Source organism: Lemur catta, chromosome 14, assembly GCF_020740605.2.
Source record: "Lemur catta isolate mLemCat1 chromosome 14, mLemCat1.pri, whole genome shotgun sequence".
Classification (NCBI taxonomy): Eukaryota; Metazoa; Chordata; class Mammalia; order Primates; family Lemuridae; genus Lemur; species Lemur catta.
This window is the reverse complement of record NC_059141.1, coordinates 35,768,699-35,793,432: the sequence shown is the minus strand read 5'-3', so window position 1 is coordinate 35,793,432 and position 24,734 is coordinate 35,768,699.

Here is a 24,734-nt window from a genome sequence, read left to right as displayed (position 1 = left end):
CAAGGAAAAATTTCTAGCTGACCTACAAATTATTTGGTTAATTATCATATGGTTATTTAACATAAATCAATATGGAGGATCAATAAATGCACCAGGAAACAAAGAAATGATTTGTCTTTTACTATTTTAATCCATCTATGTAAAACAAACTGCAAATGCATTACGATTTTACTAGCTAAAACTCTATAGAGGTATTTATCAATCAGAGTCAGGGTTCACCATAACTAATTTATGGGCCACTCAAAGTGTTTCTCAAACTGTTATCAAATGACCACCTGTGTCTAAATTATCTGAATTATTTATTTATTGTGTTGATTTCTAGGCCCCTCCCCAGACTGACCAAATTGTCATTTTGTTCATTATTATTTGGGGGACTTCACATGAAATTCTGCCATTTTAGCAAACTCTTTTGCATTTTCTTACCACATTAAGGTTTTAGATTTACTGGTTTATAAGACAGAAGATTGTTACTGTCCATCACCTTCAAGCATATTTGTAAACCTGGAGGATTTATCATAAGAATGATAATAAAAGACAGCTTGAAAGTGGGAAGAAAAAAACTGCAAAAATTATAGATACCCAATGTATATAGATTTAAGTATAAAAAGATGCATTAGTAAAGAGAGAAGAACAAAGGTAAGTAGTACTTATTCATCTATTTTTCCAAGACATATTTATTAACCACCCATTGAGTGACAATAGTCTAAGAAATGAGGATCAGCATTAAAAAGAAAGGCCAAGATGTATGCCCTTGTGAAGCTTTCAAAAAGAGTCAGACATAGTACACAGTGAACTACAAAGTATGTTAGAAGCAATAATAATAATATGGGAAAAGAGAAGAAAATAGAAGTGAGTAAAAGGGACCAAGGTTGCTAGGAAGAAATGGTAGTAGAAATTTAAATAAGGTAGTCAAGTCTACCATATTTAGAAAATAACCTTTGAACAAATATTTTAATGAGATGGGGATGAATATTGCAAGTAGAGGAAATGGCCATATGTATTATACATTCTTTTCAAACAATCACATTTTCTTGAATATCACTCATTTTGCCAAAGAAAAATAATTTCAGGCATTCTTTCTGTTGATCAAAGACACGTTTGATACTTGCTCTAGTCATTGCTTTAGTGAGAATTTCTTTCAAGAGGACTTCAAAGTCTAACTAAATGTTAAATATCTTTCCTTAGGGCATAGATTAAAGTTAACTTACAACTCTGGTTATAATGAAACATTTTAAATTAAATTATAAACAATACAATATATGCTAACTTTAGGGGTTCATGAGAGGAACAGCAGGGATAATTGTCCATACAATGTAAGTTCTTTATGGTTATCTGTTTCTTTCTCTTTTTATACTTTATTAATTTTTTTGCCCCACATTATAAAAATTTTAGTAAATTAAGTATTTATATAATGAATTTCACCACTGTCCCAGCCAAAGTAAGTAGACTTACATCTATGGATCCTAATGTATGAATCAGATCCATGTAATTATATGTTCAAATTCAGTAATAGATTTTTTATTTGGCACGTAAAACGAGATGTAACAAAAATAAGAGAAGCTCAATAGGATGAAAATTAAAATGGATGAAATAAGAATCTTAAGAAACTGTATATTGTGACTTGGCCAGAGGTGGCTTCAAGGTGGCTGACTAGAGGTGCCCAGCACTCACCTCCTCCACAAAAAAGGACCCAAACAGTGAATAGATAATCACATGTTGAATAGGGGATTTAAGAGAGAACAGTGGCATTCAGCAGGGAACCTTTGAGACAGGGAAAGACAGGCAAATGAAGCAGCTGGCCTGGTCAGGATCAGCTAAGAGCCAGTAGAAACTATCCATTGTAGGGAAAATGTAAGCAAGAGATCCCCAGTGGTCTATATTCCCATTGCAAACTCACACAGTCCTAGGAATGGGAAGGCACTCAGCCCTTATGGGCCCTGAGACTAGTACAGGGAGCACCTGGGAGTCCAGGCTATGGCAACTTATTCCAGAGATGGAGTTTATGTTGGATCCCACATGTACCATGATACCCAAGCAATGATAGCACCATTTTGAGAGTCCAGCCCCCACCAGACTACATCTTGCCCTGAGGTCCAACAGCCCCTGCACCTCCACATTCCTAGAGCCCCATTGGCATTTCCCCATGTCCACCCAGATGATTACAGTGTCACAATGTCACTTGCCCTCAGAAGTGCAGCTAGGTCCCCAGCGTTTTAGTCCATGCATGCAGTGTCCTACACCTGGGAAATAGGCAATGGAGCACACTAGGGAGGCTGCCCCCTTGAAAAAAGGAGCCAAAATATGAAATCCCCCAAATCTGAGAGCTACCTCCTGGGATCACTGCTACTCACAGCAACCACATGCCTTCCAGAAGCAGGGCTGCCATACATCTGCATATGTCTCCAGGGGGCCTGGGGACTGTACAGCCATGCTCTCCATTACTGGTGTCCACATTCACCATCAGGGGACCTAAAGACAGACCTGCCCCAATCACTGTTTCCAGTTGTACACAAATGTGCACTGCCACCACCACTGACATTCACGTATGCCACCTGGCAGCCTGAGTATTGATCTGCCCAACCTCCTACAGCCAATGCACACCATCAGCAGGCTTGAGAATGGGCCAGTTCCATCCACCACATGTGCATCCAAGAGGGCCAGGGACTGGCCCACCCAGCACATTGCTGACAGTGCTAGCTCCCACATATACTGGTCAGGGGCCTAAGGGCTAGCCCACTGCCACCACAAACACCATCAATGCCTTGGGTTCCCAAGGACCTGCCTGCCCACCTGGCTCACCGCTGCCACTGCTGGAACCTGACAAAGCCACCTGGAGGCCCAAGGACCAACTTGTCTGGACCTGGTACCACCAGTGGTAGTATACACAGCCTAGGGGCCTGGGGACTGGCATACTCAGCCTATTGCTGCCACCAGTGGTGCGGAGGGCTGGCCTACCTGATGTCCTCATCCCCACTAGAGCCTCATCACAACCTCTAATAAGAACTACAGCCTAGGCCACTCAGGAACTCACAGACACCATTAACACTGATTATAGCAGAAGAAATTATATGGAGACTATACTATTGCACCCTACCCAGAATCAAAGCCGAAACACCCTACATAACCAACACTATAGATACATCCATAAAAAAATTTCTTTCCCTACAAAGGCCAACCCATAAAATTAGAAGAAGCAACTGTTACACCAGATACACAGATATCAATGTAAGGACATTTTAAAACATATGAAACATTAAAAAGCTAGGAAACATGACAGTGCCAAAGGAACACAGTAATTCTTCAGTACCAGATCCCAATGAAAATGACATTGGCTGGACATAGTGGCTCACACCTATAATCCTAGCACTTTGGGAGGCTAAGGAGGGAAGATTACTTGAGGCCAGGAGTTTGAGACCAGCCTGAATACAGCAAGACCTGTCTCTACAAAAAATAGAAAAATCAGCCAGGCTTGGTTGTACATGCCTGTTGTCCCAGCTACTTAGGAGGTTGAAGCAATAGGATTGGTTGAAACCATGAGTATGAGGTTGCTGTGAGCTATGATTATGCCACTGCATTCTAGCCTGGGAGACAAAGCAAGACCCTGTCTAAAAAGATTAAAAAAAAAATCTATCAAATATCTAAAACTGAAAATAATTAAAAATAATAATATTTAAGAAACTCAGTGAGATACAAGAGAATGCAGATAAACAATACAAAGACATAAGGAAAAGAATTCATGATCAGAATGAGAAATTTACCAAAGAGATAAAAAGTATCATAAAAAAAGAACAAAATACAAATCCTAGAACTGAAGAATTCAATGAATAAAGTTAAAAATACAATTGAGAGTTTCAACAATAGTCTAGATAGATCAAATGAAAGAACTTCTGAACTTGAAGAGAGTCCTTTTGAAATAACACAGTCAGACCAAAAAAAAAAAAAAAAAATGAAGAAAGCCTATATGACATATAGGCCACCATAAAGTGATCAATATTAGAATTTTGGGATTGCCAGGAAGTGCAGAGATGGGCAAAAGCATAATTTTTAGCAAAATAATACTGAGCAAAATAATAGCAGAAAATATCCCAAGTCACCCAAGTCTTGCAAGAAATATAGACATCCAGGTATAGGAAGCTCAAATATTCTCAAATAGATTTAATCCACAAAGGTCTTCCCCAAGGTACATTGTATTCAACCTGCCAAAAATCAAAGACAAAGAGAATTCTAAAAATAGCAAAAGAAAAGTGTCAAGTCACATATAAGGGAATCTCCATCAGACAGACACCAGATTTCTCAACAGAAACCTTACAAGCCAGGAAAGAATGGAATGATAATTCAAAGTGCAAAAAAAAAAAAAAAAAAAAAAAAAAATCAAAAAAACCTCCAAGCCAAGAATAGTATGTCCAAAAAAGCTATTCCTTAAAAATAAAGGAGAAATAATTTCTTTCCCAGACAGGCAAAACTGAGGGAATTTGTCACTACCTACAAGAAATGTTTAAGAGAGTTGTACATCTGGAAGCAAAATGACTACATCTGCCATCATGGAAACACATGAAAGTACAGAACTCAGTAGTAGAGTAGAAACACAAATGAGAAAGACAAATCAATCTAATGTTACCAGTACAGAAAATCACCAAACCACAATGATAAACAATAAGAGAGGAAGAAGGGAAAAAAGGATAGGCAAACAACCAGAAAACAATTAAAAACAACAGGAAGAAGTCTTCACCTGTAAATAATAACCTCAGATATAAGCAGATTAAGTTTTCCACTTAAAAGATATAGACTGGCTGAATGATAAATGTATTATGGTGCTGGCATAAAGACATATATGTATATATGTGTATAAATATATGTGTATGTATATGTATATATAACAATGAAAAATGCATGCTAATGAAAAGAACATTATTGTAATTGTAATTATCACTATGACAAAGTTTAAAAATTATTATACTAAGATAAACCACATGTGCTATATACACACAATAGAGTATTATCAGCTTATTATCAGTGAAGGAAAGCCTATCACTTGCTACAGAATGCATGAATCTTAAGAACATTGCATTAAGTGAAATAAGCTAGTCACAAAAAGACAAATATGTGATTCCACTTGTATGAGGTACTTTAAGTAATCACATTTAAAGAGGAAGTAGAATGATGGTTACTAGGCACTGGGGTTAGGGAAAGTTGCAGAGTCGTTTAATTGGTATACAGTATCAGTTTTGCAATATGAAAAAATTCTGGAGTTCTGTTGCACAACAATGTGAATAAACTTAACATTGCTGAATTATATACTTAAAAATGGTTAAGATGGTAAATTTTATGATATATGCTTTTCACCACAATTAAAAATAAATTTAAAAAAACACACACACATACCAAATTATTCAAATTACCTAATGGAGATGAGAATTTTTAGAAAATATATATTTTCTTATGCTGTTAGGTGTATAACTTGATGCAATCTTTAAAACTGCAATTTTAAATACTTACTAGTTTAAATTTGCATTCCATTTTAAGCAGAAATTTTACATTTAGAATGTCTTATATATTTCCTTATAAAAACCAAAAAGCATAGTGTTGATATACCATTATTTGTAAAAAGAACTTTTATGAAAATAATCTCAATATATATTTATTCATAAAATTAGATTAGCTGATGTAACAGATAACCCCACAAATTTCTGTGGTTTACTATGATAAACATTTATTTCTCTATCATACAAATCCAGTTAGTTATTCCCAATCAGCATTAGAGAAATATCCTCCATGCAGTCATACAGAGACTCAGGCTGATGAAAACACCATCATCTCAAACACTCGGTTTCCACAGTCATTTTTAGCTGACAGAAAGGCCAGGAGGACAGTGTAGATTTGGGGCATACGAGGAGATTTACATGGTCAATGCCTAGATGCTATATACCTCCTTGCTACATCCAAGCATGGTCTATGGTACAGCACCAGCATCCCCCTGGGGGTTTTCAGAAATGCAATTTTAGAAGCCTCATTCCAGACCTACTGAATCAAAATCTGCATTCTAATACCATCCCCCATGTAAATCATTTGCATATTAAAATTTGAGAAGCAATGTTTTAGAAGAGGGATAGGTATACTTGCTGGCCAAATAGAGCCTGCTACTCTACAAAAGATTATTATCTTTAGGCATTAGTATAAGGGAAAGGATACGGAGAACTTCACAAATTATTTTTTATACTTCTGTTTTATACGTGTCTTATTTTTCATATAAAAGTTTTCATTTTAAGGCCGGGCGCGGTGGCTCACGCCTGTAATCCTAGCTCTGGGAGGCCGAGGCGGGTGGATCGCTCGAGGTCAGGAGTTCGAGACCAGCCTGAGCAAGAGTGAGACCCCGTCTCTACTAAAAATAGAAAGAAATTATCTGGCCAACTAAAAATATATATACAAAAAAAAATTAGCCGGGCATGGTGGCTCATGCCTGTAGTCCCAGCTACTAGGGAGGCTGAGGCAGTAGGATCGCTTAAGCCCAGGAGTCTGAGGTTGCTGTGAGCTAGGCTGATGCCACGGCACTCACTCTAGCCCGGGCAACAAAGTGACACTCTGTCTCAAAAAAAAATAAATAAATAAAAACATGAGAAAAGACTATCTTACCATCTTAGTATTCATTTTGATCCCTGATGATAAATTAATCCATAGTATATCTAGAGCTGTAAGAATTTAGCTCTTGGAAATAATCTCGTTTAATGTTTCTGTGGTCACATTTACTGAACAATATTCTGAAAAAATAACATTCTCACTTTAATAATATTTAGATAAATTATATATGGAATTATGGTAAACCGTGTTGGAAAGAATTTTGGCAAAATTGAAAGAAAATTATTTTACTACAGGGAGTAAATTTGCTTTTGTAACATTTTGTGACCACTTTTTATGAACATGTTGGCCATTCAGTTTCCTTATCTTTAAATTGGAAATGAACACACATACATGCACACACATGCGCGAGCGCACGCACGCACACACACACACACACACACACACACACACGTCTTGTATTCTTATAGTTCATGGAGGTTTTGAATAATCACAATATCATAGTTTTCTAAAGACAAATTTTGTGAAGATGATTGACAAATTTCACTATCAGTTTTAATATTACATCAACAATTTGATCAAACACCACACTCGTTTTGATGGTACTATGGTATTTGGGGGCTTATCACATTTAAACACTACATTTTCACAACTAAAAAAATGAGAGCCTTTCCTAAATCCAGTGAACTAGTGTAAGACAAAACAGTGTTAGAGCGCCCTCTGGTGTCACACAATAGCTGCAGCTAACGTTCATGTGCCAATACCATGTTAACATCACTGAACTGTTGATTGAACCTTGAGGTTAACACCTTGGATAAATAGACTTCTATACCTTAATTTAAAAAATATGTATATATTGTTCTTTTTTAGATGGTAACATGTAGTTGGTTAATCTTGTAAAACATTAAAGAGAGAAGACTTTTTTCCCAAAATTGTTTATAAAAAAATAAAAATAAAGTTGGGCGCCTATTTCTCTTCAGCACTTGAATTTTTTTAATATGTTTTTTTGTTGTTCCTGAAAAGAATGTTTGAGAATATTTACCATCAAGGAGAATCTTAGAATTTTAGATCTGAAAGAAACCTGATTTAAATTCTTTCAAAATTTTATTCCCCAATTAAACATTTGAGAGAAAAAAGCATTTGCTAAAATTTATATAACCAGGTTGTACAAGAATCTAGACTAGAATGTAGGTTGATATACACCCCATTGGCTCTTCCACTGTTGCATACTCCCTCACTGTTATTAATATAGGGCTTAGTTAAGTACATTGGACCAAAATTTGTTTGCTTTCAAATCTTTAAAGAAAGTTAAAAAGCAAAAGAGAAATGGAAATAAACCTATCTTAGAAGAAAATCCACACAAGAAATGTTCCTAATTTATTAATTTCATATGTTTGGGGTATTTGTACACAAAGTATAAGATAATTCTTATTTTGAATATGATGACCACCATCATTAGTTTACAAATAAAAACAATTGAATTGATTTTTCGGTCTGCTAAATATTTTACTCAACTGCCTGGATATTTTGGTAAGCAGTTACCCCACCTAATAGGCCACGATGATCGCTTAAATTTAGAATATTTAAACTACAATGACTACTCTTATTTCACTTCTCCACTTCCCAGAAAAATTTTGAAGGAATTCAGTTTCAAATGAGAATTGCCACAAATTTCTATAATAATTTTGGTTGTGTATGTTGACTTCTGAAATATGTCTTATAGAAAAATAGGTAAAACTGATTTGCTGTTGGGCCTATGAACCAACACAATTTATTCCTCATCCATTTTAAATGCCTCACCAGTTCTATTATTAATAAAATCTAGTAAAGCTTTATTACAAGAAAAGAGTAAAGAATATCATGTTTAAAACTTTCCTAATCTTTCCTTTTTTCCTTTTTTTGTATCTATTGAGGATTATTTTAGGATCATTAGATGAGATCCATTTTAGGATAAAGGGTATATCTGTATGTATGTTTGAACATTCAATAAAGTTTTCATTCTAAATATCCTTAGCTTATCCAAAGTTCTATGACAACGTAAGACAGTAAGTAGACTTTTAAACAAAAGTAAATATGTAAGCCTGTCATGGTATCTGGATATTTGAAAAGCTGTCTTTAAAATGACAGATCAGATTTTTTGTGTTCACTTTATTTTTTTGATACATTATATTTGTCCATATTTATGGGGTCCATAAGAAATTTTGTCACATGCATAAAATGTATAATGATCCAGTCAGGGTATATAGGGTATCCATCACCTGAGTATTTATCATTTCTATGTTTTGGGTACATTTCAAGTCCTCTCTTCTAGCTATTTTGAAAAATACAGTACATTGTTGTTAACTACGGTCACCCTACGCTGCTATCAAACATTATCATTTATCATTTCTTTATGTTGGGAGTATACTAATAGAGAGGTAAAACTGGTGCTCTCTGGCTCAGCAGAATTTATTTTCTTGGCTATTTCCCTTTAATCTGTCAGCTCAAAATATTGACTTAAGTTTTTGTAAGTCAACTCTCTTTACTGTGTTATATGACCTTTCTTTGCACAGTGCTTAATGAAATTACATAATTTCAAATATCCACTATATACTGGCTTAATGACTATATTTTAAATTATTTATCAACAAATATTTGCTTTCCTCTGCCTTCTGCTATGGGCAGAGAATGATTCATGTCCCATCGACACTGGGGTTGGGCACTTGATTTGGTCAATGGGATGTTGGCATGATTTAAGCATGAGCTTGAAATATACATGCACCCTTGCTTTCTGTCATCAGAACAAGAATAAAATTCCCTGTGTAGCTGCCTCTGCCTGAAGAATGAGAAACACATTAAGCAGAGCCACCTCAACTGACCCGTAGATACGAAAGCAATATAAAAAGCACTACTGCTGTATGCCTCTGAGTTTTGAAGTATTTGTCTTGCACTAATAGATGATCACTCAAGAAATAAATGATTTAAAGAAAGTATCCAATTCAACTCGATAAAGCAGATATATGTGGACTGAGAATCATACCTAGCTGTAAGTGTAAGAATGTCATGGCATCAAAGAATAAAAATTGGGAAGAATCTTATTTTCATTTGTTTCAGGCCTTTGTATCCTCTGCTTATTTTACTCTCCTTCCTAATCAAAAATAACTTGACAGGAACTGTTTACTACCACATGTTGACTCTAAAGATAATGCTGTATGACACAGCGTTATTTCAAAAGTTAATGCAGGAAGACTATACTTTGATTTTTTTTTTTTTTTGCTAAAGCCATTATTGGCAAAGTCTGTCACTAAATTTGTCTTCTCAAAATCCTAGTGAGCTTGAAGTCTTACTCAACAAAGGCCACATTGATCTGGGCAGCTCGATGTCTGTTGCCTGATCTACTCACCATCTGATCTCTATGCCTGTCTTAGGTGTCCTCCCTGTTCCTCTCAAACCCTACTCCTCATGTTAGAATAACACATTTGTAGGTCCTTACATGGCAATGGCGTGAGGTATAATATTGGTTCTCTGCAGAGGACCACTGACATGACTGAGACACACTCACACGGAACAGGTCAGATGGCTCATATTTCTGCTTCATACCCTTCAGCCTACTTTGCTTCATGCCCAGTAGATCCTGTTCAATTACTGTCACTTTTTGCTGCTAGCTTGCCCTGGTGGAACAAGTGAAAGAGGTAAGAAGAGTGTCATTTTTAAGTTCTTTTCATGTGATCCCTTAGGCAATTCACACATGGATTTTGCTTTATTCCAGGTCAATCAACATGTCTCTCTGACTTTCTCTTTTTCAACCAGTTGGAGAAAATCTTCTATTTTATGTGATTGGGTCATGCCTGTAAAATCTCCTTATTTTAAGGTCAACTATACCATATAACACAACCTAATCGTGGAGGTAAAATTGTTATCTCTATAGACCTAGGGACTATACAGGACATGTATACTATGAGGGGGAAAATCTTGGTGCTCTTAGAATTCTGCGTACCAAAGAAATATTCATAACTAAATTAATAACTTAATTCATAATTAAATTATTCATAATTAAATTGTATAGCAATATCCACAATTTTTATTAAGATGAGTATGTTTGTCTTTTTGTCAAAAGTCTCCCAAATAAAATTTAGATGAGTGTCCCTAAATATAATTCATACATTCCCTTCCAGTTTTACAATAAACTCTTACTTTTCACCATTTTCACTACCCAGAAGTGTTTTTGCCTTTTTCTAATGTTATGATTCTAATCTGTCTTTCAATGAGAAAAAAAAAATCAGAATTATGAAGAATGATAGAATCATGTGCCAAGAAAGTGCAAATGCCTTTTGATACAACAAAGACTCATTCAAAATGTACAATTAATGTACTTTTAGCACATGAGTTTGATGACACCAGTTTTGGTTACCTGGAGGTGTTTTGAATGGCATACAAATTATTTTCTTTTCTCAATTACATAACATTATAGGAGAATTTCTAGATATGTGATGTATTACTGTTCTACTATATGCTTTAAATTGTATATTCTGAGATGGTTCTGAGAATGGACTATATTAGCTGTGCTTCCTTTTGCCTATTCACTTTAAGCTATCAAGTTTGAGAGTATAGAGAACATAAAAATACTGAGTGCTTGAATATTTTTAAAGAACTCAATAAATGATGGATATTCCCAAAGAAAGAGAGAATGGTATTTAACAGTATGAAAGAACCCAAATCTTGGGCTTAGCCTACCTGGATTTAAGTCTCAGATCTACTACTTACTAACTGAGACACTGAGAAACATATTTAATATTTGTGAACCTTGACATTCTCCCTGTGAAATGGCAATGGAAACAGCTCACTGCCTTGTTATGATAACTATATGACTAAATAAAAAAAATCTGTGTGAACAACAACTGTGAATTCTGAAGACATTTTTGTAAAGGATCTGCTAAAATCCTACAAAATAAACATTTTTCAAAATAATTTACAGAAGTGCATTTCTGGATCTTTGAGAGGATATTCCATTGCTTATCTCTTAAACATTACCTGCTTTTCTTTTGGGAAATGTTGGATTTCTTAATGCTTGTTTTTGAATTAGAATCACAGGCTGATGGCTGGCATTTACTGAGAACATTTATTCCATTGATTAGAATGAGTATTAGGGAGTGATGAGCAGAGAAAATCTATTACTTATGCTGGCTTCAAGTTCTGGCAATTTGGGGCACCAACTGATGATCTCTTGGCTCTTCTCACAAAGTAATACCACTTACAATCCTTATCTGTTGAGGTGTTACAAGGATTAGTATTTGTAAAACCTTTTTAAAATCTTTGTTTATAGCTATTTTATAAGTATAAAAATCATTACACAAGCTTAATTGCCAATTCCAAGGAACAGATATGCATGGGCTCTTTATTATTAAATAAATATGCTGGATGATCCAGCTTAGTGTCATTGTAACAGCCTACTGGTTATCGTAAATTTCATTCTTGTAATGTTTATTAACTTTTATACTCCGAAGTGCACAAACAGAACTTGGATAATAAAGTTGGGGTTTGAACCAGAGAGTTCAAGGCAGTGATCTGCAAAATAATCTAAAAGAATTTCCATGAAAAAATTACCAGCAGAAATCCTTTTCTCTTAAACTTAACTTTTAGAAATAAAGTTACTCCATATCACAAGTCTATTGGGACTTGAAAAAAATTCCAAATGTATATACAGCTCGGACCCTCCACCCCTGCCATTCAAACATACCTTTAGTTCTCTATTTCTGTATAAGTAAATATGAACCAATTTAGATGGAAAACAGAATTCAAAAAGAGTATGGGAAGGAAAATGATATTATAGATGTCCTAAAAGGAATGATTTTTATTTATGAAAACCAAGACTGATTTAAAGTAAATTACAAAGATGAAAACTGGAAACATTAAGCTAGAAGGGAATTTTATGATAAAGCTCTGCAAATTGTACAAGGGGGACTAAACCATTTCTTATAGTTGGTGGTTGGGAATAAAACCTAAATTCTATGTAGGGATATTATGGAAATTGGAGATAAAACACTTTATGTGGAAATATATTCAATTTTGTCTTACAAGGCATAAATAAAAAATAAGAATATAATAGAAGGCATGAAATAACACTGTAAGAGTAAAAGCCTCACATCTCATCATTCTTTGACCCCATAAATTTTTTTATTTGATTTTGAGTACATCATTGGTGATTAAAAATGAATTACTTGAAAGTTAGAGTCCTTATCCATCATTGGATCATGAGCTTAATTTCAAAGATGGTCCCAACAGAGCACACATTCTCAAATAAGACCAAAGGTGGAATATAGGCTCCATAATTACAACACCTCAGAAATGGTGAGCTGAATATTATGAATATTGGCTTAAAAAGTAAATGTTATTTTTAGGTTTATCTATATGTATACTGTAGACCATCCATTTAATTTCTGTCTGTCTCAGATTCTTCATAGGTACAGTGGAAATGATAATTACTGTATTATTCATTTGGCAGGATTGCTGTGATAAAGCAGCAAAGTAATAGGTGAGAAATTACATTGAAAAGTTAACAAATATAATATACATGGGATCTACACCAGGCTACCTGGTATTTCATATGGCTAGCTCCTTAATAAAGCCTCTGATTAAAAGAGAAAGACATTTTCCATTGGGACAATGTATCCTACTGTCTCTGCATGTCATCAGGTCAAATATTATTGGAACTATTGTGGACAATTGCAAGAAGGTAGCCAAGCTATGGGCTAAGCAGTGATCTGTATGGAATGAATACGTTACAATCCACTTAATCATAGGAAGTGAAAGGAAAGAAAGGTGAGAGACCTGCATCTCTTTTCCTCTAAAGTATAGAATGAAGAAAAAACAAACAAATGAAAAATATGTTCATATTTTCGGAGGGCTGGATCTCTGTCTTCTTCGTCATTTTAACTCCAACTCCCAGCATAGAACATGACAATTCACAGGCTCTTGACAATTATCAATTAAATTTGAGTAACAGTTAAACTGGATGTATATATGAGTTCATCAAAGTTCCTAACCTTTGTGATTACTTTAGAAAATGAAAATAGAGGATTTGGAGTTGTAAGAAAATTTGGCTAATCATATTGGTCAATATCACCAATCCCATCTCTATACTTCATGCATCCCAAATGTCTTAATTTTCATACCATCTAAGTCATAATTTTAATTATTACTTTGACTGGTCCTTGACATATTTTTTTATCTGATCAACTCTTGTGTATCTTCTGTTGGAAAAACACGACAAGCAATTCCAAGTAAATGTTTCTGCTTTGGATATGGTATTCCCACTAGGTTTTAAGTTCCTTCAGGGAGAGCAAGGTCCTATTCATGTTTTCAGTACATTTTTCTTTACCAACGTTTTAGATTGACAGCAAAATTGAACAGAAAGTGCAAGGATTTTCCATACACTGCCTGCGCCAGCCAGCATCCTTCACTATCTACACTCTGCATCACAGTGGCACATTTGTTACATTCAACCAACCTCATTGACACATCATGATCATCCAAAGTCCATAGTTTATATTAAGCTTCACTGTTGGAGTTGTATATTCTATGGTTTTTGACAAAAGTATAAAGGCATGTATCCATTATAGTTTAGCTTTTTTCCTTTAGCAAGTTATATGCATTAAGAATCCTCCATGTTTTTCTAAAGCTCAATAGCTCATTTCCTTTTGGAGCTGAATAATATTCCATTTTCCAGATATACCACAGTTTATTTATACATTCACCTACTGAAGGACATCTTGGTAGCTGTCAAGTTCTGTCAATTAGGAATAAACCTGCTATAAATACCCATGTGGAGGTTTTTGTGTGAAATTTTTAAACTAATTTGGGCAAATATCAAGGAGTGTGATTGCCACATTGCGTGGTAAGAGTATGTTAAGTATTTAAAGAAACTGTTCTAAAGTGGCTATACCATTTTGGTACATGAGTGTTGGTGCATTCTCACCAACAATAAATGAAAGTTTCTGTTGCTCCACATCCTCACAAGCATTTGGTGTTACCAGTGTTTTGAATTTCTGCTATTTTAATAGATGTGTAGTGGTATCTCGTTGTTTTTATTTGCAATTTACCAATGCCCTATGATGTTGAACACTTTTCATATGTGTATTTGCCATCCGTGTATCGTCCTTGGAGAGGTGTTTCTTTAAATCTTTTGTTCATTCTTTTAAAATTTGGACTCTTCATTTTTTTATTGTTGAGTTTTAAGACTTCTTTGTATATTTTGGATAACAGTACTCTATCATATATGTCTTTTGAAAATATTTTCTCCCAGTCTGTGAGTTATCTTCTCATTCTCTTGAAAGTGTCTTTCGCAGAGTAAAAGTTTTTAATTTTAATAAAGTCTAACTTATCAATTATTTCATTTAAGGATTATGACTTTGGTGTTTTATCTAAAAAATCATCACCAAATTCAAGGTAATCTAACTTTTCTTCTTTATTATCATCTAGAAGCTTTATACTTTTGGATTTTATATTAAGGCCTATGATTCATTTTGAGCTAATTTTTGTGAAAGGAGTAAAGTCTGTGTCTAGATTCTTTTTTTTCTGTGTGTGTGTCTGTGTGTGTGTGTGTGTGTGTGTGTGTGTGTGTGTGTGTGTTGAAATCCAGCAACATTTGTTAAAGACTATTCTTTCTCCATTGCATTGCCTTTGGTCCTTTGTCAAAAATTAGTTGACTATTTGTATGGTCTCTTTGTTGGTTATTATGTTTCTTTAATTTATTTGTGTATTCTTTTCCAAAACCACACTGTTTGATTACTCTATCTTGATAGTAAGTTGTGAAGTTGGGAAGTCAGTTGCCGACTTTGCTCTTCTTCTTCAGTATTGTGTTGGCTAATCTGAGCCTTTTGCTTCTCCGTATAAATTTTAGAATCAATTTGTTGATATCCACAAAATAATAGGCTTGGATTTTGACTGGTATTGCTTCAATTCTATAGGTGAACTTGGGAAGCACTGACATCTTTACAGTACTGAGTTTTCCTGTCCTTATTCTTCCAATAGGAGGTACTGTGATCAGGAGTTTATAAAGTAAAAAACACGTTTCTCAACAGTTGATTAAGTGATAAAAGAAAAAGAAAGACTCTAGCTTTTCCTGAGTGTATTTAAACTTGTGGTAAGTAGTTTTAGGAGAAAAGTTAAATTTAAGACAGAATACATATGGATTTTTAAAAAACATTTTGGGAATTTCTGCATCAAATATATTTTGAATAAGCTGGTATAGATAGTAAAGACTTCATGATTTCAGAATCATCTAATACTAGAAGAGGCTGTGTTACTCTGACAGCACTTTTCAAAATGATAATTTTTTGTTCTTAGTACAAGAGAAGCCTCACATTTCTAGGAATTTCCCAACAAGTTTTTCCCTTTAACTACATTTAAATATGATGAAGTTAATTATACTCTTTCATTTCATATTTTGCATAGCAACAAATGGTGTGATTTACAATCTCACCTTTTTGTTTTTAAGCAATTCTTTATTCAGTGTGTCTACATAGAGCAATGTTAACCATCAAAGAAGTCACATAGCACCAAATCCTTGGTAAAAAAGTAAATAACATTAGTGACATATGGAGAAATGTAAATGTAGGGTTTTAAGCCATTTTTACTAACTAAACTGTACATAGAAAAGGGATATGTGTCTCTAAATTTTTGAAACTGTGAGCTTCTGAAATCCTTATAATGCCCTTGATTGTTAGAACTGAATGGGAGCTGTGAGATCATTCCTGCATTTCATAGGTGGGTAAATTGAGGCTCAGCAAGCTAGTCATATATTCCCAGTTTCACAACTAGTTAGGAGATGCACAAGAATCCATTTCTGTCACTAGAGGCTGCCTTCAGCACCTGGAGGTCACAAGTTCTGTGACTATCACCATTTGTAAGCCAGCAAAGAAAATCTCAAGATCATCCCATCACTTTTGCCATGCTGGTTAGAAGCAGTCAATCATCCTCCCCAAACTAAAAGAAGGGGGATTGCACAAAAACATGAACACCAGGAGGTCAAGGTCATGGGGTGGGGAAGGGTGACACAATAGAGTTTTTCCACCAAAGTTTCCAAAAGATAGGTTTTTATGAATATCTATGTTTCATTAAATTTACCTTATTTAACTTGTGCAAGAACAACCCCTTTTGTGGATAAGAAAACTAAGCAGTTTAGTAGATTATCCAAGGCTACTTGACTAATAAAACCCAGAGCCAAGACTTAGATCCCAGTTCTCAAAATTCAAATACCTTTGTGTAACTCTTGTTTTACTGGTTAGATGGTGATATTTTTAAGAACATGAACTACAGCGTATGCTCCTTTGCCATTGTTACAAACATTTTAAATTGCTCAGTACATGTTTTATTGTTTGATATGTTAATGTGAGTATTAAGAAGCAATAATAAGGCCCTATGAAGTTGACACAATAATAAAAGTTGAACCTGGGTGTTTCTGGCGTCTCAAGACAGCCTTAATCTTCTGCTCACTTTAACTAAACTTTAGACAGATTTCTTCCTCACTGGAGGCCCATGACCTACCTTTTCTTAGAGCATTTATTTTAGGAAACTTGTCACTGTAAGTCCTTCTCTACCCTTTGAGATGTAAATCTTTTCAAGTCTCTTACAGATTTTAAAGTTCAGGACTGCCTTTCTCGTGGATCTGGAAGCCACCCTTTTGGCATCCTTATCTCCTAGTTTCTGTGGAGAGTAGGAACCTAATGTCAGCAGACATCTAGTTCCAAGCTGTAAAACTACCTCCTCCTCTGAACATATGACAGTCTATTTTTCATTTGGGTATAGCCAACTAGCAAACACAGAAGACCCATCTCCCCATCACCCTGTAAGGTCCTCTTAGTGCAGGTTCTTTAAGGTTCTTGGTGATTGACAGAAGAAAAGAATTTCAGGATGTACCACTTAAGCCAAAGCAAGCAGCTTTTATTGAAAGCAAAAGTGGAAGTATGCTCTCTCTAGAGACAGGGAATGGGCAGGCTCAAAAAGAGCAACTGCACTGGGAAGATGTGGTTTTTGGTCTTTTGAAGTCTTGCTAATTGAGGGGAGAAATATTCAAGACTAAAAGATTGACTTTTATTAAGAATTTGGGTAGTAATTTTTAAAATTGTGTTCACTTCCATTTTCATACCTTATATAGTTGTTTCAGAGCTGTCATAGTGATTTGAGGGCAGAGAAACTTTAAAACCACAATGTGAATGATACCACAATTAGCCAAAGTTTACGTAAAGTGACCTAGATAGCCTAAAAGCTGGTTAAAGCCAGTCTTTGTTTTTATCAACCCCCCTTAGTTAAACTTTAACACCTACACCAACTCTGCAAGCCCCTGCACCTGGTCTCAGCCTTGTCTCCCACTGTTACAATCCGAGCTTTAAAAAACCTTACCACTTTAGTTTCTGTGGAGTAGAGCTCAGATTCATTTCTGGTCTCTCTTTCCTATTGCAATAGTCTTCAATAAAGTACTCCTTGTGTTTTTAACTTTGTCCAGTACATTTTTTGCTTTGACAAATCAAATCTCAATTCCTATCCATGGACTAATAAATCTTCTAGGAAATAAGTCAAAACAAGGTCCCAGTATAAAATGAGATTTTTGCCATTTTAGAAGGATTTTGTCAGTGTTATGCACCATGGAATGACTTTTGAAAACTTGTTTTGCTTTGTTTTGATTAAATTTAAATCTAAATTTCCCATCCCACCAGTCTTATAAGTAATTTCCATATACTTTTATCAAAGCATCCAGGTTACTGTTTTCTAGGCTCTATCATCATTGTGCCTTTTCTTTGTTTTTGCCCAAATAATTTAGCATGTAAGCTTTGCCCTCAGTAAGAAGTAATTCTTTCCTTATCCTAGATGAAGGAGTGCCCAGAAGACAAAATTCCTTTTGGTAGTATTTCACTGCCATTGAGTACCCCATTGTGTATTCAGATAATGCAAAAAAACTAAAAGTGATACCAAAAAAGTAATTAACAGTTGCTGTAAAGTCCTACATGAGAACAGAGAATATTAACTGAATGTTTGCTTTGTAACAATGGGTAAAGTTTAATTTTGTACCAGCATGAAGCATGCAAAATATAATAAGATTTAATCAACTGTAACAGAAAACTACACTTTATAGCATTTTCATTATTTTTATTTAAATTATTCATTAGTAACAAAGACCTACTTTTTTTCTTTTTGATTTTTTTTTGGGGGGGGCAGAATTCATGCTTCTACTTAAATCCAATTGGAAAGGCAGTTTTCAGCCAAACTTTAGGGTGCTACTATGCTGAAAATAACATTATTATTATTCTTTATATTGGCATATTCCTAAATAGTTCATCGTAATACAATGAGCAAATTTGTCCCCAGGGTCATAGAACTTGATTGTTTATGGTCAAGGTCTGAGATTGTTTTTAATTAAGGTCAATGTGACAGCCCATGCTACTGTAATTTGACAGGTTTCTTATCTCCAGACCTTGTATTCACACTTAGTTGGTTTGTGCAGGAATTCTAGGTCAAAGTAAACGTGTGAGGAAGTATGTTTGTGGCATCATACATGCACACAAAAAGTGGACTGTTGTTTTTAAGAGATACTTTCGCTAACGTACTCTTGCAAGACATACTCTTGCACACCTTTTCTCTTTCCTCCTGTTTTCCTGCAGGAGATTTTATCACTTTGTCCTCTCTCTACATACAAGTTGTTTCATTTGAATTCTTTATTTAGGACTAATTTAGCCAGAAATTATTTTCCTGTGGTTGGTCATTTGTAAATATGCTTCTATTTGCTTTCAGTGTCTCTTTGGGTTGTTCCAGATCCCTCTTTATTTTTTATCTTTTCACAAGACAGGCATGTCACAGTTGTCATGATTGTTCTTTCTCTCCCATGTATCTCTTTTCTTTATTAATGCATCTGGGTTAGAACAAGCATACCCCTTGCAAGGCATAGGAGATTAGTTCAGAACAAAAATAAAAACCTCAGATCTTTCTAGGGGTCAAGCAGGTTACAAATGAGTGAAACAGTCTTAGTTTAAGATAAAATGGCATCTTTTTTGCATATGAATTTTTTTAAAGTCTTCATTTGAATGAAACAAATTGTGTTTAGTAATCTTCCCTGAAATATGCAGCCTTAGCATCTAAACTTTACTTTTCTAGTTATGATAGGGAGTGTGCTACAGAGAAATATTTTCCTACCATAAAAATACAGTTGTTCAAGAAAAACAATAAATGACAACTTATTTTTGGCATCACTGCTGGTGAGTTAATTAATAAAGAATGTTAAGCCAGGGCATGATGGTGCACACCTGTAGTCCCAGCTAGTTGAGGCTCTCTTAAAATTATCAACAACAGAAAATTAACACCAGATAAAAATTTATTTATAGTTTCAATTTTTATTCATAAAAACATTTGAGTGATAATTAGTTTATAAGGCACTTTTTAGGCACCAGGGACAGTGCAGTCCTAAATTTTTATATATGCTGTAAGCGGAATACTTGAGAAGCCAATTCAATTACCATAAGAACTAGTATTTGTAGATAGACCTCAAAGAAAAAGCATCACATATTCCTCAAAACTAGCCCTCATAGCATTTTTAAAAACAGAATTCTGAAGTAAATGAACCACCTTTATTTTACCGTGCTGTGCTCAGTTTCACATAGTCCCAGGTAATCTGTTTTTTGGGAGAGATGAGTAGAGATAAGGTCAGGGAGGTATTGGCTTGAGGACTGCATTGATTTCCTATGAACAAACTGGTTGTGATGGTTTGTGATGATGAATCATGTTCTGTTCAGGGAAGAAGGTCTGCTTTCCCTCTACTTTTTCTTGAAGTGCTTGATAAGTCTCCAATGTTTCAGAGTTCTGCACAGATTACTGGATGTCTTTCAACCCAATAAAACCTGTCTCTGGCTCAAAACTCAGACCGTTTATGAGAAAAGACAATACATTCAGAGTGAAGAAAATAAACAAGGGGTGAATTTAAACTTTTTTTTTTTTTTACGCAAGAAGAACAAGATTAGCTGCAGGTTTTCTGAGATCATTGAAAGTAATTAGTCTTGCGTAACAACTAACTACTTTGGGGCCTGTATTTAAAGGACAAAAAGAGTAGCAAAATAACACAGTAAAATAAAAGAGAAAGGAATCATTCTCTTTAAGTCTGGAAAGACAAGGAAAAAAAAATAGCAGTGGTAATGTTCAGGGGTGACTTAAAGGGGCACTCCATCAGCAACCCCCACCCAGCCACCTATGCAAGCAGAGTCTACAATAAGAACTATCCTAAATGAATACACATTTTAGGTATGTTATACCAAGCTAGATGCACATTCCTATCCCTACATAGGTATTGTGTAGTTGTTGCCACCAAATATAGTCTAAACAAATAAACGGGTTTTTTGTTTAGTTTGGCTTGTTTTGTTAATAACAAGAGCTTGATTTTTGCTCTACAAAAATATAGCTTTGAAAAAATCAAGAGATAACCAGTAGGCATTTTTCTTCCTATACGTCCAGAATAAAGGCGGGCAGGAGATAAAAGTGGAAAGAAGAGAATATACCTCTATGGATCTCTAACAATAATCCTAAGGAACTTCCAAAGTAAGAGAGTCATGACGAGGGAGATAAGATAGGGGAGCAGAATGGGTAAGCGCCTCATTTCTCAGCTGGACCCCAGGTTCTTGCCATGACGTGAGTCTAATGTTTCCTGCAGGGTTTGGTGCAGCAGGAGCAGATGAACATGGGTGGGTAGGTGAGTCTCAGCACAACGGACTTGAAATGACCCCCATGTTACTACACGCAGCCAAAGAACAACTGCTTCTTATGTTGGTGAGCTGCTGCTGTTGTTCACATTTGGAAAATTTCTGCTCTTTATTTTTTTCAGTTATTTTCTACTCCACGGTATTTCTCTTCTCTGTGAGTCTCCAGTTACAACTATGTCAGACAGCTTGTTGTTTTCCCTCAGAATATTGATTCTTTTCATTTTTCACGAGTTCTTTTCTCTCTCTACTTCACTTAAGAAAATGTCTATTGATCTGCTCTTCACATTTTCTGTTGCTTTCTCCTGTCATGTACAAACTACTTTTTAAGTTTATCCCATGATATTTTTATTGATATTTTGTTTTCCAGTTCTTTTTGAGATTTCCAGTTTATCTCTTGAAATGCTTAGTTCTTACCCTTCATATTGATTTTTCTGACATAGTCCATTACATATTATTATTAGTATTAATATTATTTGAGACAGGGTCTCGTTCTGTTGCCTGGGCTGGAGTGCAGCATCATAGCTCACTGCAACCTCAAACGCCTGCCCTCAAGCAATCTCCTACCTCGGCCTCCCAAAGTGTTGGGATTATAGGCAAGAGCCATTTCACCTGGCTCATATTTTTGACAGTTATTATATTTAAAAAGTCATTATCTGCTAGTTTCAATAATTGTATCATCTTTGGATCTGCTTCTACTTTTTTATTGTTGATCACATTTTTCTGCATTTTTGTTACATTTTATTAATATAAATTGTATATAAAAATAACAGCTGATATATATGTAATTTATTCTCCAACTCTTGCTTATGTCTGAAAGTTAGCATGGATCATTCAGACTCCTGCTAGAGTGATCTAGTCAATATTAGTTCTCAGTTTTAAATAAATTGAGTTCCCCTGTGTTTAGTCTACCTTTAGAATTCCCACATCATACCCTTTTCTGATCTTTTCAGTATTTGAATTAGAAGAGTTTTAAACTGTGTCTGATTCACCTGTTCATTCAATATTCAACTCTACCAGGACCCCAGAACTAAAGAATTTCTCTATCTTTGAACCCTCTTTGCTTTTGGTTTATTGCAAAAATTCCAGAGAGAATAAATGTTGTACTAGGGCCTGGGAAGAATTTGGGAAACCAGAAATTGTGAATAACTCAACTGTAGAGTTTCTAGATGATATTTTTTCTTGAGAGAACCTTATTATTTTTCACTCACTTCAATGCCAGAGGAATTGTAGTGGACAGAAGTTAGGTGTAGTTCTGGTGAGGTACAGTCCATCTCTAGCTTTCTTCTTCTCCTAGGATGAGGTCTGTAAGATTTTTGGTTTATAGTCTGTTGGTTTATAGTCTATAGTTTTTGTCTTTATCTCTAAAAGGCTTCATGAGATTTAATTCTGTCTTACAGATGTTTGAAGCTTAGCTTTCACCCCTGGCTTCATTCAGCTGAAGAACTTGACAAATGTGTTGAGGAGGAGAATCACTTTAATTTTTATTCTCCTCAACTTGCCAATTTTGTCAGTCCAGCCTAGTGTGACCACCAATACTGTTAGTTTCTATGCTCACCGCAAATTTCCCTATGTTTGGGCTAAGCGTGGATTCTCAACATTAGTGTGCATTTAATACTTACAAATTTCCTCAGGGGATAGGCATGTGTAGAATCTCCGCTCAACTAGCAAGAACAGCCTTTCTTTTCCTGTATATTTTTGTATCCCTTAGTTGTTCCTTGCTTCAACATAATCTGTGATGGCTTTGACAAAAATTCGTTTATTTTGTAATTTATTAAGCATTTCTAATTGTATTGCAGCAAAATTTTATCTTATCTAGAAATAGAATTGACCCATACTCACTGATTTTAAATAAGAAAGAAACTATTTTACAACAATATTGAACAGGATTCATAGGTGAGATGTCAAAGTAATTGTAAAGTACTCTACCCCTATTTATAAAGGAATTAAGGGACTAGTATGTTTTCAGGTGTCTCTGCTTTGTAACAATTTTTATTGTAATCCTCATTATATTCATTGATATTGTTAATTATGCAGTTAATCTGACACAATATTTTTTGATGAAACTTGGAATTTAGGCAGATTCTACTTAATGATGTAATCAGGTTGAAAGCTACTGACTTTATATTTTTATTAATGAATATTATTGTATTCTAGGTCATTTTTCACCAAAGTGTTTCTGTCAAACACTAGACCCTTAAGATGGTCTTTGATAGAGTCAAATATGCTTATGAGATTCTAAAGACTATGTTCCCTCTTTTCAATTGCTCAGAATTTGTTAAGCAAGTAAAGAGTTTTAGAATTCTTAAAATAAATGAAATCAATTAATTTCACTTCTCCATTTCTAAATGAATGTATTCATGGGAATAATACTAGTTTTTTACAGATCCTGTAACAAAGAACAACTGACTAGGTGGCTTAAATAGAAATTTACTTCCTCACAATTATAGAGTTTGTAAATCTGAGACCAAGTTGCTGGCAGTGTTGTTTCTTCTATGGCCTCTCTTTTTGGCATGTAGATGGCAATCTTTTCCTTCTGTATATGTCAGGTTTAGTCTCGTACTGTGTTCTAGGTTCTTGGTGAGCTCATGGCCGAAGAATGATCACACACACCAAAGTAAGGCAAACATGAGGTGAAGTTTATTGAGGGGGAGTAAGATAGGATTTTAGAGCAAGAGCAAGATGTAGGTTTACAAAGCCAGATACGCACATACACCACAGATGACAACCAGACCCCTGGTCGCAGCAGAAAAAGAGAGCTTGGTTATGGTCTGGGTCTTGTTTTATCCTGTCTGGATAGGGATCTCCCAGGGGTTCAGATGTCACCATGGAACCACTGGACAATTGGGAGCTGCATGACCTGAGTTTTACTGCACATGTGGCTTCTAGGTCACTTTCTGAACTTTAGGGTACCTATGCTGCTTGGCCCGTGGGTTGGAGAGTCCTCTGCACTCTTTGCTGCTGGCCCGCCAAGTTCTGATTGGTATAGTCATAGGGTGTTCCCTCCTGCACCTGGTATGGCAGTTGCTGGAAACAGGATTAAGTTAAGGCAGGACCAAGATGGGGGCCTGGGGCCCGCCCTTGTCCTTCCTCCCCCGTAGGGCAATTGCACCAAGGCAACAGCAACTACTTTCGTCCCTAGGAGCCCGAATCCCCTGCTGTGTACCTAACATATTTACATGGCCTTTCCTTAGTGAATGTCTGTTTCCTAATCTCCTCTTCCTATAAGGATATCAGTCATATTGAATTAGGACCCACCCTAATGACCCTCATTTAACCTTAATTACCTGTTTACTTGCTTAAAGAAAGGCCCTATCTCCAAGTACATTCACATTCTGAGATACTGGGAGTTAGAACTAAGGTATAAATTTTGGAGGGATATATCCTGCCAAAAGCTCAGCCCATAAAAGGAAATATGTGATTATAATGTCTGTTACCACATTCCTA